Source organism: Bacillus rossius, chromosome 14 (assembly GCF_032445375.1).
Source record: "Bacillus rossius redtenbacheri isolate Brsri chromosome 14, Brsri_v3, whole genome shotgun sequence".
In the NCBI taxonomy this organism is placed as follows: Eukaryota; Metazoa; Arthropoda; class Insecta; order Phasmatodea; family Bacillidae; genus Bacillus; species Bacillus rossius.
In genome coordinates this window covers 47,906,081-47,918,287 of record NC_086341.1, presented here as the reverse complement: position 1 = coordinate 47,918,287, position 12,207 = coordinate 47,906,081, and the positions used below count along the sequence as shown (strand labels likewise).

At 40.3% G+C, this 12,207-nt stretch overlaps 1 protein-coding gene across 1 annotated transcript in view; it reads right to left on the bottom strand.

Annotated features, from left to right (window-relative positions):
* LOC134538894 (aliphatic sulfonates import ATP-binding protein SsuB 1-like) overlaps positions 1–308 on the bottom strand; it is a 48,588-nt gene extending 48,280 nt beyond the window's left edge. Inside the window, exon 1 of the mRNA XM_063380499.1 lies at positions 175–308. The gene's annotated coding sequence lies outside the window, so the exon portion shown is untranslated. The remainder of the gene's footprint in view (positions 1–174) is intronic.
* Between the last annotated feature and the right edge of the window lie 11,899 nt (positions 309–12,207).

The window sequence follows — 12,207 nt, the reverse complement described above, 5'->3', positions numbered from 1 at the left end:
TTGTCCTTATGATATTTGGTCAACATCTGCTTATATCATGCTTAATTTTTAATATTCCACTATTTGATGTAATTGCAGAAAAGTGGTTAAGTGTAAGAAAAGGCCTTAACTTCTCCACCAATAAAGACGATAAATAAATAAATAAAATAAATAGTATCGAACAGAGTGGCTCACCTGTGGACCGCGGACCGTGGACTGGAGCGTGTGGACCGTGGACTGGGGAGTGTGGACCGTGGACTGGAGCGTGTGGACCGTGGACTGGAGAGTGTGGACCGTGCACTGTGGCCGCGCGCACTGCTGAGCGGTGACTAGCGCCAGCGGTGACTGACGGCCGCAGAGAGGCGCTGCCCCCACCACACCCCCAAGCCCCCACGCACTGCACCGGGGTTCGCAACCGGCCGGGAATTACCGGGACTCTCGCTACTGGTATTTATAATTTTTTTTCTGACGTGATGACGTCTTACAAATCGATAAACGCCGGCTGCACGAACTTAAAATTGTCACGTTCCGCCTGAGCCGAGCGTGCAAGAACCGGCCAACCACCGTGCGAGAAAATCTTTTATAATATCAAACAGGTCAAGGCGGCCTTTTAATCTAATTTATTGTTCGTGATTATATTTGAACAAATTATTAAAAATAAATTTGCAAAATCTGTAAATAATATTTGAAAATTAAAAAGAATGCAATTTTTCATCAATGTTTTCTTATGACGTTATCACGTAAAATTATCGTCCGTAAACCGACTTTACAGACAACCCCCATTTTTTTATTACTGGCGCAACAGTCGGTGATGAAGTAGTAGTAGTAGTAGTAGTAGTAGTAGTAGTAGTAGTAGTAGTAGTAGTAGCTGCAGCAGGGGTGCAACAATTAATTTCCAGGGGGAGGGGGCAATATACCTTTTTATAAAGAATCATCGATCCCCCCTATTGAAACGGGGGTCCGGGGGCACTCCCCCGGGAAAATTTGTATTTCAAGGTGGAAAATGGTGCTTTTTAAGCAGTTTTATTATCTAAAAATTGATTACACAGCACTTTCTTTGGCCCCGTTTGCCCCCACTTCATGGCTTCAGAAGGAGGAGGGGGGCAAAATACCCTTGCCCCCCCCCCCCTTGTTGCTGCGCCCCTGAGTAGTAATAGTAAGTTAGTTTTGAACGATTAAACAAGTTTCAGTGACCAAAAGTTAAAAGATAAACATTTGTGTCGCAATGTTTTTATTGCAATAATTAGGTATCTACTAACGTGAACACATCTCAGTCTTGCCCTCAATGTTTTACTTGGAAGGGGGCAGGGGGAGGGACATATGAACAAATAATCGTGTAAAATCACGCGAAATCACAGAATCATTAACTTAAAAAATAACGTCTATTATTTACGTAACGAAATCGAAAGGAAAACTAACCTTATGTAAAGACTAGTCACTAGCGCACACGCAGCCTGGCTCACCCCGCCCGCACAGCTCTCTCCTCAGAGGAGAGCAGCAAGCGAATATGACCTTAGCACGCAATGGAAACAAAATGTTATGTCGAACCCCGAAAGCACCGAAAGAACCGGGGATCGGTTTTAAAATCCCGGGATGCCCTGTGCTGACGGTGCGTCAAGGCCACAGGGCAGTTCCCCAGAGCGGGCCGGGGAAGTCCAGTCCAGTAGTGATGGGCAGAACGGTTCTTTTGACCGAATCGGTTCTTTTGGATCAGTTCCGTGAAATGATTCGTTCATCTCGGTCAATTCGTTCTTTTCTGTGTATGGGATCTGGCTCTTTTATCAGGTGTCGTATCTCGTTCATCCTTCAGAGTATTAGGTACGTGATTTGTATTTGAATTTGAACATTGCTTTCCGTAGCCAGTGAATCACAGTTGCGTATATGAAACAAGATTATTTATATTTTATTACTTTTTAAGTTACAAATATTAATATAAGTAGGTGTATTTGGTTCATATGGGGACAGGGGAGGGGGGAGGGGGATTCGGGGATTCGAGGCGACCATCTTGGATGACGTCACTTCCAGCGGCCATCTTGGATGACGTCACTTCCGGCAGCCATCTTGGATTACTTCACTTCCGGCGGCCATCTTAGATTGCGTCACTTCCGGCGGCCATCTTAGATTGCGTCCCTTCCTGCGACCATCTTGGATTACGTCACTTCCGGCGACCATCTTGGATTACATCAAGTCCGGTGGCCATTTTGTTTTCTACAACATTCCTCTATTTTGAGTTTCGTCCGCCATCTTGAAAATCTTTATTTATTATCCGATTTTAATGAAAACAAATTTAAATTTTAAAAAATTAAATAATCAAAATTTTAAAATAAAATTAAAAAAATATTATTTAATAAAATTTTAATTAAAAACCTACGTATCGAACACCCCACTCCTCTAAATTACAAGTACATCATCTAGCACCCCCACCCCTCTGTTACAATGGCATCGTCATCGAACACCCCACTCATTCATGTTACAATTTTTCGTTACATCCACCATCTTGGAAAATCATAATTATTAACTTAGAAAATCAGGGAAAAAAATATATACCATCGTTGTCTGCTGGAGGGACCATCTTATTTAGTGGAGACTGCCATCTTGATTTCATCTGATGGATGTCGTCATCGGCTGTAGGTTTATAAAGTATGTTAGTGTATGTAAGGTCGAGTTACAATTCTCTACCAACATTGTTATGAACCTTATAGACCAAAATCCACAGAATCCAAAAAATCCACAAAATCCACAGTCATTTTGTTGTTGTAACCGACAGTTTTTTCTTAAAGTCTTATCACTTATAGGTTTTAACTAAAATATATGTTATCAATACTATCGTTGTGGATGCGTTAGTTAAAGTAATGATAATTTAAAAAAACATTTATTACTCCATCTTAGCTGGCCAAAAAATTTTCAGAGTCCTAACTCACAAGTAATAATCTCTTCTCATGTTTGCGTACACGTGTTTTAAAGCTGCATGGAAGCAGATATTTTTAATGTCTGCGTTCAATTTCACTTTTATAAACAAGTTCATGTTTGCGTACATGTGTTTAAAAGCTGCATGGAAGCAGATATTTTTAATGTCTGCGTTCAATTTCACTTTTATAAACAAGTTCATGTTTGCGTACTCGTGTTTTAAAGCTGCACGGAAGCAGATATTTGTAATGTCTGCGTTCAATTTCACTTTTATAAACAAGTTCATGTTTGCGTACTCGTGTTTTAAAAGCTGCATGGAAGCAGATATTTTAATGTTTGTGTATAATTACATTTCACCATTCTGTAAGACATTTATAAGTATCAGTACCTCGTGGGATATAGGTTCTATATTAAAAATAATAAACAATATGTAGGTAAAATTGTATTTATTAAATTAAGAACATATTTTACACAACAAAAATGGAGCAAAAACAAAAACTACACATAAAAAAACTGAAACTTTACAACAAAAATGGAAACTATAAATCAAAAACATAAACTGTACAGCAAAAACAGAAAAACTATACAACAAATGGAAACAACTACCAAACTGCCAAACTATTTAAATCAAAAACTATTTACAGAAAAAAAATTATTCGCCGCCTCCAACATATCCGTGGGGTACTGTGTGGATACCATCTTCGCAGATCAGCCGTTTGTCGTCCTCCCACGTTATGGCCAGCTTATTGCTGTACTCAGTATAGAGTATGTGCTGATGGGAGCGAATTGCTCTAACACCTGCCCTCATTGTGCGGTGGTCTTGCAGGGCTTCCAGGTAGTCATCGAATGTTATGTGGTTTTTGACCACACATCGCTGGATGCCCTTGGCCTTTTTCTCGCTCTTACCACCACACCTGTAGGCGTAGAGTTTGGCCCGTAGGCTTACAAACTCCTCCATCACTTCTCCCCCACATTCATCTTTGAATTTACCGACAACTTTCTTGTTGATGGGGGAGAAGCATGGGTGGTCGGAAGGGTAGCAGCTGGTGTCGAATTTAGCCATCAGTGTAGGGTCGGCTTTGAGGTCTGAGTAAAAGTCTGTTGTCTGGATCTCATACACAAAACTGTCTGTATCCATATACATCAGGTGAATATTGTCATGGTAACGGGGTTTCATGGTATTGTAGTGGAAGTCGTACATGAGAGTCTTTGAAAGATCTAGTACGGCCAGTCCGGCATAGATCGGCTTGTCGAAAATGATGGTCTCGTGATTAAGGTGGACTAGAGACAAATTCGGTTCGTACATTGTACGGTCCTTGAAGGACGGACGACACACCAACTTCTTGAACCTCTTCTCAGAGCACACCAACTCCATTTTGAGCCTCCGCCTTTTATTTTCCATCAGTTTACCAAATGTCGAGTTCACAGCGAGCTTAAAGAACTCCTTCTCGAACTCGTTGGCTGCTGCTTTCCGCTTGTTGGTATTCAGCCGAATATAGGGCTCCAACCATGCCGACTGCTCAAACTGCAGGACTCGATGTATCTTAGTCACTCTCAGCCCATGAGATACCGCTTGCTGGAGGTTTTTGTAGTGGACAATGTAGTGCTCTTTATTTTCAAGTGTTGTCATCAACTTTGATTGATTTGAGCCGGGCGGACACTGATTTATGGGGAGAAATGGCAGGTCTTTATGACTTTCATGGAGCTCGGGAGGGTACTCCACATCACACTCAATAATGTAGCCTGTAGGAGAATCATCTGGGACAGACACGACATCAATTGATGTGTCTGCCCATTGGAAATGCCGAATTGGAAGCGGCAGAGACATCGCCCACCCGTACAAATTATTTGCATCAATGTACTCCAGGAATGTGGATGGCTTGGATGCATCATATGTCTCAGGTATGTAGGAGTTATTGGCTACGCAATGACGTTTAATGCTTTGCGCTACTCCCCCCCTAATACCAGCCTCCACAAACATGTACATATCATAATCGGTAAGAAGCTCTAGCTGTACGCCTGTGGTTCGAAGCATCGCATCGAAAGCGAACCCTGGACAAGAAACATAGTGAGACGGATCTAGGCTGTATGTCTCCAAACATATGGAACAGAAATTCTCGAATACATCCGCCAAAATCAGGACATCTGTCTTTAGATACAAGTCAGCGTACTCCCCCAAAGTAGCACACTGAAACTTGTCCCAGACTTTCACTGCATGAGCGTACTCCATCTCTGAAATCATGGAATCAGTCAGACTATTGTAGAAATCATCGATGGATGGAAGACGAGTATCATCTAGTCGAGCAAAAGAATCCACAAAATCATACGGGAAGACACCCTTGCGGGTAACCAACTCCAACTCATCAGGCGCGAAAAACTCAGTAGTACTTATAAACTTGTCTGCAGGCAAGAACTCAGCGAGCGAAGCAAGACCCCGACTCATAAAACGGAACGTATCGACAAACTGAATGCTGAACTTATCATGTAACTTCTTGGAAAAAGTTATCAGCTTCTCCTCTGAATTCGGAATGATGAAGATGTCTTTACTATCATACCCCAACTTCCTGATAATGAAGTTCTGATCGTATGCCAGGTTGTGGAAGAACACAATCAACTTTTTCGGTCTGCGCCTGAGAAGGTTGCAGTCATTACATGCAGGCCCAATAAATTCGCCGGTGAAGTGATTGTGGTCACGAACTTTCTTTACAGTTCCTCCGAACTTTCCTCCACAGTAGCAACAACACCTTGCTTGCAGAAAAGCAGTGTTTTGTGCATGTGTGAGCGGAGTCATAGGAACAGACGTAGAAAATATTTTCTGTACGTCATGTCCAATCTCCACAATGCGGGATATGAACTTATCCTCTGCGTCACAACCGCGATACAATTCAGGCTCTGATGGAAGTGCTGAAGTGAGGTGTGCAGGAATGATGGTATTATCAGCTTTCACGTAAATACAGTAGCTGTATGCTTTATGCTTTTGGTACTGCAGCGTGTATGACTCATCAGTATTCGGGTGACATGTATGGATTTTCTCTAGAATAGCTTCAAAGTCGCAATATACCACGATGGGCATCTTATCACTGTGATGGAAGTTTTTGAACTTCAGAACAGGTGGCTGGCCGTTTTGATCGGGCGATGGCATCTCCATCCTAACAGCAGCATGCTGTTTGCAGAGCTCACGGTGTTTTTCCAAACACTGAAGACCAGTGAGCCCGCTAACCCTACCCCGATCATCGTAATGCTTGAAGCATCTTTTACAAACATGAATAGCATCATGATGTGTAGTGATTTGGGACCGAACCAGAGCAGAAAAATTAGTGATGTAGGTGAAATGGGATGAATCGTCATTGACCAAGAGCAGAAGATCGAAATGATGTTCTTTTTCTTCAGGAGCGACTCGTGCAGGAACAACATTCAGATTCTCGTCGATACTGTAGATGTTGATGGAGACTCCGGGGTTCTGTTTTTCAAACAGTGGTATTTGCTTGATTGGAGTAGGGAAGTCAGTGTTGTTGAAGTTGAACTTCCCCTCCAAGTCATGGTAGCGCTGGTTGACACGTTCAGGATGCTCACCTTCCACGTACTTCACAAGAATCGACCACTTAAAGCACATGTGGTCTTCGAGGTTTTTCGGATTTATCACTGCGTATTTGTCTTTGATGGAAGTAGGTAATTCGATGTAGGAGCTGGCACGGAGTGGATCGAGCTTGTTGATTCTCAACTGTAGTCGCTTAACGGCCGACAAAGTCCATCCGGACCCCTTACCCATGTAGTCTTCCTCCTCCTTGCAGATCTTAGAAATGGACTCGGTAACTGCCTCCTCCACCTCATGAACTGCGTAGAGGGGGACATTCATGGTTTTGAAGGCCCTCTTGTCTTCACAGGCATCTACGGGTTTTTTGTAGGCGCACTCGAGCACGATATTGAATTTGAGAGGTCCGTTCTCTTCAATCTCCTCCACAAGTTGGTTGATTATTTTGTTCTTGATGGAGTCCAGGTACGTACAAATATCCTTGGCAGAACTTGACGTATTTTCTGCCAAGTACGTCTTCAAGTTACCCTTGAAACCCACTTCGGCGGTGATGAAGCCGTGGGTATTGGCCAAACCAGTCCCGGTCACCACCTTTGTTCGGCTGGTCGAAGGCTTGGACGTAACTGCAGGCTTAACTGCTACCATCCTCTGCTTCTTTGTTGGAGGCGGAGCAGGCCCCTTGCATACCTTGATGTGGGCTTTTAACTTATCAGCCCTGGCGAACTCCTTAGCACAGTTGTCGCAGGTATGTGATATGCGGTTTGGGTTAAGACCGCAAGCCGACTTCTCATGGCGTCTTGCAAAATCAGCACGGGCGAAGGCCTTGTAGCAGAAGCTACACCGCATGCCTGATGTCGTAGCGACAGCTCCAGCACATGATGCAAGGTGCTGCTGCATCTTATCGCTGCGTGCGACCATCTTTCCACATAGGTGGCACTGTTGGTGGTCACGATGCTGGTTCTCAGCACACTGACGCTCGTGCCGGTAGCGGTTGTGGCCTGCCGTGAATGTAGCAGAGCAGAAACGGCATTTCTGAACGGTAGACGCCATCATCACGACACTCGGTAGACTGGTCTCAACGTACGGAACACACAACGGTAGCTCGACGCACGGAGAACTATAACAAAAGAATTAAGAATACAATGTAGCTAGATGTTAACACGAAAAAGTTGCAAACATAACCTCAAAACTCTATCCCTCAAGCTTATTAACCTAAACTGATAGCAATGTAACTAAATAAAAAAGTTACAAACATAACCTTAAAGCTCTAGCACTCAAGCTTACTAACCTAAACTACTAGTAATGTTACTAAATAAAAAAAGTTGCAAACATAACCTCAAAGCTATTCCTTCATGTACAATCCTAAAAATGGTAGAATATTTAAAGTACCGACTCATAAAAGTTAAAGCTGAAAAAGTATTCAATGTTAACTCAAAATGATTGATTACATAACCTCAAAACTACACTAATGCACAACTCAAAAATGCTAGAATATTTAAAGTACTGTTAAAAGTTTAAGCTAAACAATTCCTGGTTACCCATACATAAGTGTACAGAGAAAAAACTAGCTATCAGATAACCTACGAAAAAGCTGAGAAACATAAAAATATTAACGAAACATGTAGCATACCTCAGAAAACGATGAAGTGGAGCTGCAGAAGATGATGTATCGGTGGCGGTAGGAATCGTGGTAGCAGCGAAACTCACACACGAACTAGCTCACTCAAACTCCAAGAACACAATGAAGCTCCGACAGTTAATCCTGGCCTTTTATAGCCTCGGACCTGCCTGTTCTTGGAAAAACATTAGGAACAGAGTATTTCTGTTGTATCCGCCAATAGGAATGTAGTACATGGAAGTACCATTGTCTTCGGAAAAACCCAGCATGACTCATGTGCATGTCGTAGCAGGTCTGTGAGTGGTGGTGGTAGAAATGTAACCTGACAGCCAAACATGGGAAACCACACTCGGGTAAAACTACGAATGACCTAGGTGATTAGAGATTAGGGCGCGAGGCACTGCCTGCATCGTGACTCATCACTCAGGAATGTCATCTCACAGTGTCCAGGGGACCCAAACAATAGACTTGACCGTGCATGTCACAACTGGTACATTAGTCCGCGACTTTGTGGCGCCATGAGGCGCTCAGGAATGTCTGAGCCTGCCACAAACAGCTCATCAAAGTGTCATCACGAAGCACTCGAGCTGCAGTCATGACGCGCATGCTACAACAGGCCCGTTAGTCACCGACTTCGTGGCGCCAATCTGACACTCGGGTAGACAGGTAGCTAAATGGTAATACTAGTAATGCAAGGAAATAAAAAAAATCGGGTATGTTTAATACATTTATTAAAAGTAAGAACACATTACAAAACTAAAACATTAACAATTTATTCCACATTTATTATGACCAACATTCGTTTATAAATTTTTAGCATTTCATTGCGAACAATCAGTTGAACATCCACAGAATGACACATTTTGCTGATGTTCCAGGAACAAACTCTTTTCACAAACATTTAAGGAGACTTACCTTAAGCTTTCTTTTCATTGGTCAAATAAAACATCTCCCTCTCTTCCCCTTTTACAATGATGCTGCTTCACCATTACGCTAAAATTCTGTAAGACCAAAAAAAAATATACTTCCCTTAAACCTTACGGTAGAAATTTCATCCTAGGATGCTGTTACTGCATCTAGAAATTAAAAATTATATTATCTCATACAGGTTTTATTTACATGTTAGGCTTAACCATCCTACCACACACACACACACACACACACATGCGTGCGCATGCGTGCACTGAGATGAAATACATACTTGCCCAAATAATGTACTTTTATTTACAAAGGCAACATATTAAAACACATAATATTTAAATTTTGTGTAGATTGGATGGTACCAGAAACCATACTACAAAACGAGCGGACAACACTTGATTCTTTACTATGATTGGGCTGACGGATTGCCTCTGGAATGCCCTTGTTACCTTCAACGACTCAGAATTAATACTTTTATCCATCAAATAACAGCAACAGTTTAACTAAGCAAACATACACCCCACACCCCTCAAAAAATTGTTATTACACAAGGCATTATTTACATGGTAGGAGACCGCACATACGAAGTGCGAAGCTTCAGGTTAGAAATATTGATTAAAATAACTACTAAAGATGCTAATTTGTTTATGAAAAAATTGCACATGAAATACAGACACTTGCTTATTTACACACACATACATACATACATACATACATACATACACCCTGCATGGCTTCAGAAGTAAGTACGATATTTTGAAAACCACTCAAGACTTACATCTGTTTATGAAAAGGAGCTAAATATTAAAAAAAATTCAAAGTTAATTTTAGAGATGAAATATCATGTGCAAGTCCTTGCATGCGAGAAGATTTTATTACGCAATTATCTTCATTTTCCCCAAACCATAGGTCTGATGTCTGGATACCACGCAAATCCCACACCTAACATATGCAATACGAGATGACTGCACGCCAGTCCAAGCCCCTGCGCTTAGAGACGAATCTGCACTAGAAGCGTTAGCAAGCATTGCAATTATCTCGCTTCACTAATGCAGATTCACCTCTGACTAGGTAGACCTCCTGAAACAGTAAACATAGGACGGTGAAACACATTAAAATAATGCATTTCAAAATAATTGAATAATATAAAACACTGCATATTTCACGAAAATCACCACGCAATTGACAGCCCTTTCAGTCACAATTCTGCGAATGCTATCACAGAATGCTAGATTTTGAAAGAAAGGATCATTCATTCCTTCATTATGGAACAAAGTAATACATCACATGAAGAGAAACAAAAAAGACACACACTTCGTTCTTAGACTCGTGCCGCCTCCTTGACAGAGAGAAAAGATTGTACACATAAAATAGTATATATTTCATTTCCAGCGATGAAGCTGTACTAATATCACATTGACAAGCTTAGATGATCTAGGGAGAGATAAAGTAAATATATTAACAAAAAAAGTCGACTAAAATTCATTTACAAACAAAATACTTAACATTCCTTCGATTACATATTTTTCTCATTTTAATAAATGAGAGAACACAAACATTTGCTTAAATCACTATTTATCAATTTTAAACTCTCTTGTACATCAGGAAAAAATATATTGTATCATTCATTATTAGTTGTAATGTAAAAAATGCAAAACAGTTTCTTTGTGGGATGTGGAATTCTCACTCACGATCGAAAAAAGAGGGGCTTCGCTGTAACTCAAGGGGAGGGGGGGAAACCATCTTGAAAGTTGAAGTTTCTCATATATTTGGATGTATAGTAATCAAGTAAGTAATAACATTTGGTGGTATAATATCCGTCTGATTAAAGTTTATTTGCTAACATAAATTCACAAATTAAACGAATCTCTGAGTACATTTGCTTATCTTTTAAAAAAAATGCACAGATTGATTGTTTTATCATGAATAACCAGGAGCACACTAAAAAAACAAACGAAATTCTCGCCAATAATAACCAACAGCACACAAACAATAAAAAAAAACCATGTGTCAGTAATAACATGCAGCATGCGGAGAAAATCACCAAAATATTGTCAAGAATAACCATCAGTACATGTAGAATACCAATAAAGTCTTGACATGAAAAAGGCTGAAGTGCACGGAGAAAATCATCAAATTCTCGTCAGGTAAAAAAAGCAGAAGCACATGAAAAAAAACCAACAATATTATAACACAGTAATGTTGAAGCACACGTAGAAATCTATCGAAATTTCATGTGAAAAAATAGGAGCACTCAGAGAAAACTATCAGGGAGAAGATTAAAAACTCATAAATTATCAATTTTTTTAAAAAAGTTCAATTTAAATCCTGCTAGAACTCTCATGTTGCTTAAGCAAAGAGTTCTAGCACAAGTCAACTTGTGAACTCTTTGCTTAAGCAACATGAGAGTTCTGGCACAATTCGGCTTGTGAACTCTTTGCTTAAGCAACATGAGAGTTCTAGCAGGATTTAAATTGAACTTTTTTAAAAAAATTGATAATTTATGAGTTTTTAATCTTCTCCCTGATAGTTTTCTCTGAGTGCTCCTATTTTTTCACATGAAATTTCGATAGATTTCTACGTGTGCTTCAACATTACTGTGTTATAATATTGTTGGTTTTTTTTCATGTGCTTCTGCTTTTTTTACCTGACGAGAATTTGATGATTTTCTCCGTGCACTTCAGCCTTTTTCATGTCAAGACTTTATTGGTATTCTACATGTACTGATGGTTATTCTTGACAATATTTTGGTGATTTTCTCCGCATGCTGCATGTTATTACTGACACATGGTTTTTTTTTATTGTTTGTGTGCTGTTGGTTATTATTGGCGAGAATTTCGTTTGTTTTTTTAGTGTGCTCCTGGTTATTCATGATAAAACAATCAATCTGTGCATTTTTTTTTTAAAAGATAAGCAAATGTACTCAGAGATTCGTTTAATTTGTGAATTCATGTTAGCAAATAAACTTTAATCAGACGGATATTATACCACCAAATGTTATTACTTACTTGATTACTATACATCCAAATATATGAGAAACTTCAACTTTCAAGATTGTTTCCCCCCCCTCCCCCTGAGTTACAGCGAAGCCCCTCTTTTTTCGATCGTGAGTGAGAATTCCACATCCCACAAAGAAACTGTTTTGCATTTTTTACATTACAACTAATAATGAATGATACAATATATTTTTTCCTGATGTACAAGAGAGTTTAAAATTGATAAATAGTGATTTAAGCAAATGTTTGTGTTC